A 7,880-nucleotide genomic window follows, 5' to 3' on the forward strand; every position below is an offset into this window, starting at 1 on the left:
ACTGTGGGACTTTAGCTGAGACACTCTCTCTCTCCCCTCCAAAACTGCCTCACAGGATTGTTGTGAGGATAAAAGTGGGGAGGAAGAACATGTACACTACCCCATGTACACTACCCCGACCTCTTTGGAGGAAGAACAGGATGTGCGTCATATATATATATATATATATATATATATATATATATATATATATATATATCTTTTAGCCCCTGTCCTTTTAGCGTTTCTTACACCAATCACAGCAGCATGCCATTCAGTTTGATCTTTTATTTAGCACATAGTACATTATTTAGTACATTATTTAGTTCATTTAAGCAAAAAACCATATGCAACTATAGTGTATGTCTATATACTACAGTATATATACAATGCAAGTGTGTCTATATGCTACAGAAAGAAAAGCCACCATTTTGATTTCAAATAGGACTGCAGAATGTCATATATATGGAGTTACTCCAATTTTGCAGAATTTAAAGACAACCAATCATTTCATGTGCAATTTAAAAATGAGTTTCTTGCGAACTGATTTGCAAAGCCTTATTTTGAAGCAAGTGTACACAGTACAAAAATAGACTTTTGGTGGGGGAGCATGCTACAAGCACAAAGCAAAATAAAATAAAATAGTAATGTTTAAAAGGGGAAACATGTTAAGAGAACAATTTTCTCATATTTTGCTATTTAAGCCATTGTGAGAACTCTGTAGCTAAAAAAGCAGCATGTAAATATTTTTAATAAGGGCGGGGTGGGGGAGAGAAAGCAACACAGAGAGACCAGATTAGTGCTATAAGCAGTGTAACTTCAGGAATAAAAAGAAACAGAAACAAAAATGGATCCATTTTGTCAGAGCATCCCCCCCCACACACATTCTTTTCAAAGCTTTTAATAATTTTGCACTAACTAATCTCCTCATAACAAGGTATACTGTTGGGATGGGGAGGGTTTTTCTTACAAGTTTGCACTAGAATAGTTCTGGCATACTTTGAAAATGTTTTGGGGTTTTTCTTAAGAATTCTCTCTCTCTCACACACACACACACACAGAGACAGACACGATGGGACTTCTCTCACATGTACAACACACACACACACGGTTCATGGGGGTGTGGGGGGAGAGCGAGCAACATGGTAGCTTTACCAAGGACTGGAGAACAAATCACACACAAATCAAATAAACAAACAGCAGAGGGTTGATTTTTATGAAATGCCTTCTGACTTTCATCCTTGGAGGGAGACCACCAGCCCAACAGCCAGCTTCCTCAGCTCTGCAGTTACATACAAATTCCAAGCAGGGGAGGAGCACAAGATGCCAGGAGAACCAATAGGGCTGGGATAAAAGTTAACCCTTTTTTAACTCTCTGCTACTGCCAATTTCCAAGAGACTCAATATTAATTCATAGGGGGTGCAACACGGGCGGGCGGGGAGTCATGTGACGTGCCTCGGGGGGGGCTTGAGGCAGTGGGGCCCTGAGACAACTGTCTCCCCTAGTCTAATGTGAGTTACGCCCCTGACTGAGAGTACAGTTGGGCTTTCTGAGCCTTTCTGACAAGAAAGAACATTACAGGAAGAACACTGGGTTTTAGTTGACTTGGCTTAGCTTCAAGGATGCGGGTTACTAACTTGCCTCCTACACTATGATCAAGTGAGATGATTGAGTGTGTGAGGGGGGCTGAGTGAGAGATGGGAAAGAAGAGCTTGTGGGGGAGAGAATGTAACGTCTTAAGTGCAGAGATTTTTTTAAAAGTCCTTTAAGTGAAACTAGCTGGGCCAGGCGCAGAGCATCTGTGCCTCCGCCCCTGCCTTTTTCTTCCCCCTTCCTACCCCCACCCCCAACCAGGCTTTCTGGCCAGCCAGCCTGCTTCTTCTCCCCCCGCCAGCAGTTTCTGGCTGGCAGGCCAGCCAGAAAGCTGGCCTACCACCTCCTCCCGCCTGCCCACCAACTCCCAGCAGCGGCTGCCTCCTCCCTGCGGCCAAACTGGCCCACCACCACCTCCTGCTCCCAGCTGCCAAGCCGGCCCGCTGCCACCTCCTCTGGCCGGCATCGCTATTTTCTCCCCGTCCCCATCGCTATCCTATCCAGCAGCTGCTCGCGAACTCTCACGAGAGCTGCCACACACGGGATTAGCAATGGGTATGTTTAAGAGATTTATATATAAAGAAGATGTAGCAGTTCTCTTGTTTGTCCTGCATATTCACTAGAATTATGTGGTATACGACATAACTTGCACTGCCTCCACCACTTCTAAATACCAAGTCATGGGCAACATTTGTATAACAGAGGTCTTAATACCAGAGCTAATCCATGAACAAAGGCTAATCTGAAGTGTTGAACTGATCTTATGAATGCATCCGTGCATGCCCAGATGCTGTTATGTCCTGGTCCAACTACATTTGAAGATATTATTTTTAATATTGCAGACATAGGAAACTGCCTTATACTGAGCTAGACCATTGGTCCATCTCACTCAGTATTGTCTACACTGACTGGCAGTGGCTCTCCAAGGTCTCAGGCAGGAGTTTCTTCTAGCCCTAGCTGGAGATGTCAGGGACTGAACCTGGAACCTTCTGCATGCAAAGCAGATGCTCTACTACTGAGCTACAGTCTCATCTAAGAGTGTGCATGGTTCGGTCCGGAGGCCATTGACAAGGCCTCCAGACCGGTCCGGATACCCCACAGTTCGGTTCGGAAGGGCTGGGGGGGAGTTTCTCTTTAAGGGTGGTGGTGGTAGTACTTACCCCCCCCCCCCGCCGCTCTTCCCCCTCCGGCGCTGACGGTTTCCAAAACGTTCATGGGGAGGCAGAGTTCCTCCCTGCCGCCCCTGCCCCCATCGTTGTCCTTGCTAGTGTAAAAGTAAACAGAGCTGGTGGCACACATGCGCCCTTTGCGGCGCGCGTGCTCGTTCCCACCACTGGCGCGCACGCGCCGCATATGTCATGCTGTGCATGCGCGCCAGCGGCGGGAATGAGCGCGCGTGCCGCAAAGGGCGCATGCATGCCACCAGCTCTGTTTACTTTTACGCTAGCAAGGACGATGGGGGCAGGGGCAGCAGGGAGGAACTCTGCCGCCCCAAGAACGTTTTGGAAACCGCCAGCGCCGGAGGGGGAAGAGCGGCGGGGGGGGGTAAGTACTACCACCCCCCCTTAAAGAGAAACTCCCCCCCGTGCCGAACCGCGGGGTATCCGGACCATGCACACCCCTAGTCTCATCCCCTAAAGGGAATATATACCGTGAGTGAATTATAGTTATACACTTACGTGTAGTCACCCATCCAAATGCAAACCAAAGCAAACCATGCTTAACAAGGGGGACATGCTTGCTACTACAAGGCTGACTTAATCCCATTTTACAATAGTAAAATGTGATAATTGGAGGTACCTGTTGTGGATGCAGTAACAAGTAATATCAGTGATAATTGAGTGCGTATGTTATCACATACTACTGGTAGTGAGGAGGACACGTTCAATCATGGAAACATTTTCTCATGTCCCACCACAGTCGCTTTAATGACACCTTCTAGCTACTATAACAGATGGGTATATATGCATTCCTGATCAGAGTGATAGCAGAGTCAATTAACAACGGTGTAGTCCATGGATGTAACAAGCTAGGCAGCAGCCCAAGGACAGGCCGCCGCCATCTCATTTCTCTCCTCCCACACCAATGGCATTTCTCTCTCTCACACACACACACAGAGCGGCAGTGGCATTTCTCCCACTTACTGACACCTCCTTCCCACTGGCGTAGAGGTCAGGCACATGCTGGCCATGATCCTTCTGTGACCTTGTGAGCCCTTTGGAGACAGGGTTCCATCTTATTTGTTTGTTATTTCTCTGTGTAAACCGCCCTGAGCCATTTTCGGAAGGGTGGTATAGAAATCGAATGAATAAATAAACAAACAAACAAACAAACTTGAGGCTGGCGCTGGAAAGGAAAGTGGCACACCTACCCTTGCCCTCTTCAGCACATGAAGCACTTGCTTCATGCCAGCTGAATGAAAGAAAGCAACCAGCTGGCATGAAGCAAGTGCTTTGGGGGCTGGAGAGGGGGAGGGGGCTGCTGCGCTTTCCTTCCCAGCTCACACCTGTGCAGCTGGCCTCCACAGCAAGGTGGGAAGTGCAACAAGGGGGAGGAACAAAACAGTTGTGTGTGATCATTGTGGAGGGGAGAGAAATGCTGCCACAGCTGCAGCTGCGCAAGGGGAGAGAAATTAGGGCAATGGAGCAGGGGCGAGGGGCACATGTGAGGGGGCACCTTCGTAGCCTTCCAGGACCTGCGGCCCTTGTGCCATTGTCCCTACATATGTGGTATATTGCTAAAAATGATTGTGTATAGATAAGGCAAATGTTGATGGTTATTCTTCCTTTCCAACAGAATTCTGAATAATAGAGGATGCTTCTTTCCCACAGAATTTTGCTATGTCTTCTATAAGGAAAGGAATAGCAGGGGGACATTGCTCTGCTTCTCCTTTTCTTCCGTTTCCCCAAAGGTTGCTGAAGCAATGTGTAGGCAGCAGTGGCAGGGGAAACAGATTTAAATCATCAAAGGATTATAGGAATTAGAGACGAAAGCCTTGCTATATCACACTGTTCATTTTCATGCCTGAATTCTGACCTGACCTCAGATTGACTTCAAAAATAAGGGACTTTGTAGTTTTATTGCATACAAGCTCCTAAGAATACCCAGGTTCACTATTAAAATGAATGCATACAGAGTGATACATACAACCAATAGCATCTGGTGAGCATCACTCCATTGGGGGGGGAGGTGAAGCGAGGAAGGGAAAATACCATTTTAAACAAACTTACCTGCCTCCCGTACCGAAAATGCTCTACAGGGTGGAGGCACCCAGCTCAGCATCCCATGGGCAGGCTGCCCCATCCCTGCTGCTCAGCTGGCCTCCACCCAAGCACAGAGGCCATTTTCTCTACTAACCCCTGAGCAGCAGGGGTAGGGCAGCCTGCCTGCAGGGCAATGGGATGGGCACCTCTGTCCCATAGAGCATTTTGGGTAATGGCAGTGGGTAAGTTTGCCATTGTTTAAAGCAATATTTTCCCACCCTCACCACCTGCCCCCAGAGGACACAGAAGACAATGCTATAGATGAAAGTCAAGGCCAGAAGCCAGAAATAAAGCCCAGTCCCAACAGCGGATGCCAAGGAGAATCATAGCCAGAATCAAACAGTGCCAAGGTCATACCCAGAGAACTTGTCCAAGGGAGCAGGAAGCAAAGGCAGCAAGGTTGGAGGTAGGTAGAATGGGAACACAGGCCTCAAGCTTCAGAACAAAGCCAACTAAACCATTGCTCAAATGGTAGTCTTCCTTTGACTAGGAAACCAAGTCTTGTAAGGACCGGTTAAAGGAGCTGGGTCTCTTTAGCCAGGAGGTTATTTGCACTTGGCTTCAGGCTTCGGGGTAAATGTTGAGCGAAGCCACTTCGAAGTACACCCGCGGCATTGAGGGAAGCAGCCCCTCCCCTCTGCTCTCAGCTTTCATTTTTGCAAGTACACATGGCAGGCCTCAGTTTTTTCCTTCCTAACCAATGGCGGGGGCGGGGCGGGGCGTTCCCTGCAGAGATAGATCTGCATTTCTGAAGAGACCATGCCTCTTATCATGCTAATGATTCTACGTCAGCACTTCTCCCTGTTTGCTCTGGCATTTTCAGAAAAAGCTTAAAACCAGCATTTTAAAAATCCAGTAATACCTTGAGATAAGCTGGAATTCACATCACAAAGCTCAACTTGTGTGTGGAGTGGGTCCAAGGATCTCGTTGGGAGTTCGGAGTAAGTTTGGCTGCTGTGTGAACACACACACTCTCTCCCAAAGGAGATTCGGGGCAGAAGCCCTGTGGGTAAAGCCTCCAGGAGAAGAGAAATTTGAAGCTGGCTATCATATCTTCCCTTAAACACCTGAAGGGCTGTCATAAAGAAAAAGGAACGGACTTGTTCTCCTTTGCTCCTGAGGGCCAAACTAGAACCAATGGATTGAAATTACAAGGATGCAGATTTAAGCTAGACATTAGAAGGAATCTCTTAACTCTAAGAGGTGTTCAACCATGGAACAGCCTGCTGTATAGAGTAGTGGGCCCTCCTTTGCTGAAGTTCTCAAAGAGTCTGGACAGCCATCTGCCTGGGATGTTATGGTATTCTCCTGTCCTGACTGAGGGTTGTGCACAAAGCCTTCCAAGGTTCCTTCCAACTCTAAAATCCCATTATTCTAGAACAGGCCTGCACAACATAAGGCCTGGGGACCAGATTCGGCCTGCAGGGACTATTTTACTGGGTCCCAGGTATCCTGTAGCAACACAGGAGCTGGAAACTGCCTTACAGTGCCATCCTGTGCATGCTTTCTCAGAAATATGTTCCATGGTGTGCCCAGTGAGGCTTACTCCTATGTAAGCATGCCTAGCAATGCAGCCTGAAAGCAACAACAATTTAGGGAGAGGAGAGGGTTTTGTTTGGGGCTGGCATGCATTCTAGGCTCCCCACTGATTAAGCAGGGATGGGACCTATTCTCTGGCCATTAGCCTTGGTTAAAACTATGGGTCCACTGACAGGGGGAATAGATCCACAAGTAACTAATAATACTAGCATCTGTGTGCTCTTTGGGGCCGGCAGTTACCTCTCCCCTCCCTTCTGCCCCAGTCTCTGCTTCCGGGCCCAGCCACCTCTCCTCCCCACTGCCACTTCTGCCCCTCCCACTTTCTTTCCCCCTTCCTGGGCCTTGCCTCCATGGCTGGGCCGGCCTGCCATCTCTGGCCTCCACCGCTGGGCCGCAGCCATGGCAACCAATCCTCCTGGGTGCGCCTCAGCCAATCAGGCGCGTCAGCCGCCCAGCCAATCAGCTGGGCTCTGAGACGCACATTCCAAGGCACACCCAGGAGAATTAATATAATAGATTTTAAATGTTACTGTGCTAAACATTTGACCTTGGTCCCTGCACACCAAGTTATGGATGGTTCTGGCCCACTAGGGCAATTGAGTTGTGCAGCCCTGTTCTAGAAAGACTTTACTTCAAGCAGACTTGTTAGTGGCCAATCAGAAGTGTCATGGGTGGGGCCTTTGACATCTCACTATGAGGTTTTGATATGGTTGTAATTGAATAATCAGCCACTGCCACTGCTTGAGGAAACGTTCAGCGCTCAGCCTGATCCCTCAAGAATATCAGGGTAGTGGCACAATAATTCTTCTTTCTTCATCTGGGAACTGACAGTAAAAGATACCTCCCGGGATAAACAGCCAAAGATTTATTCTTGTTCAAAATTAAGTTAACACGTTTTGCTTTTCACAGAGCTACATAAAACACATCTATCAGCGAGTAACAGTTTCACTCGAAATCGTCTTTAACTTTCACAGATGCTCTCTCCCATTCTGCATATGGAATCCCTACTGCCCAGTCACAACACTGCTTTTGCTGCCTCTACTACATTCAGTATAAAACCTCCAGTATAACTTTATACCTTACCACAAACTTAAATACAAGCAAATATTTTCTAATTGATATTCTAAAATAAGAGAAACCCCCATTTCATCACAGGGCTGACTAGGTTGACTGGAAAGCAAAAATAAGCCCTTTGATGATGATAGCTTCTCAAACTTGGTAAGCTTTTGGGGTTAAGGAAGCCCATTTGAGACTACTCAGCACGGATGGTTTTCTGAAATAAGGGATGTATGTCATTATGCTTGTGGTGTGAAAATAAAATATAAGAATTCTAAATGGCTAATTTCCTAGATTAAAGAATGTGCCTTTAAAATTACAGATCTCCCTTTACAATAAAGACAATTGGCAACCTTACTCTAATCAATAAATGGACAGTCCTTGTCAGCATACTATCCAGTACAATTTTAACAACTAGAGAATAGTTCCACACTCTCACATGCTTTTTG

At 47.2% G+C, this 7,880-nt stretch overlaps 1 long non-coding RNA gene across 1 annotated transcript in view; it reads right to left on the minus strand.

The window, feature by feature from the left end:
* LOC128328153 (uncharacterized) overlaps positions 1-5,960 on the minus strand; it is a 29,109-nt gene extending 23,149 nt beyond the window's left edge. The window contains exon 1 of the long non-coding RNA XR_008309048.1: positions 5,699-5,960. This is a non-coding gene — a long non-coding RNA (uncharacterized LOC128328153). The remainder of the gene's footprint in view (positions 1-5,698) is intronic.
* Positions 5,961-7,880: the final 1,920 nt, after the last annotated feature.

The sequence above is a fragment of the Hemicordylus capensis genome, chromosome 5, assembly GCF_027244095.1.
Source record: "Hemicordylus capensis ecotype Gifberg chromosome 5, rHemCap1.1.pri, whole genome shotgun sequence".
Classification (NCBI taxonomy): Eukaryota; Metazoa; Chordata; class Lepidosauria; order Squamata; family Cordylidae; genus Hemicordylus; species Hemicordylus capensis.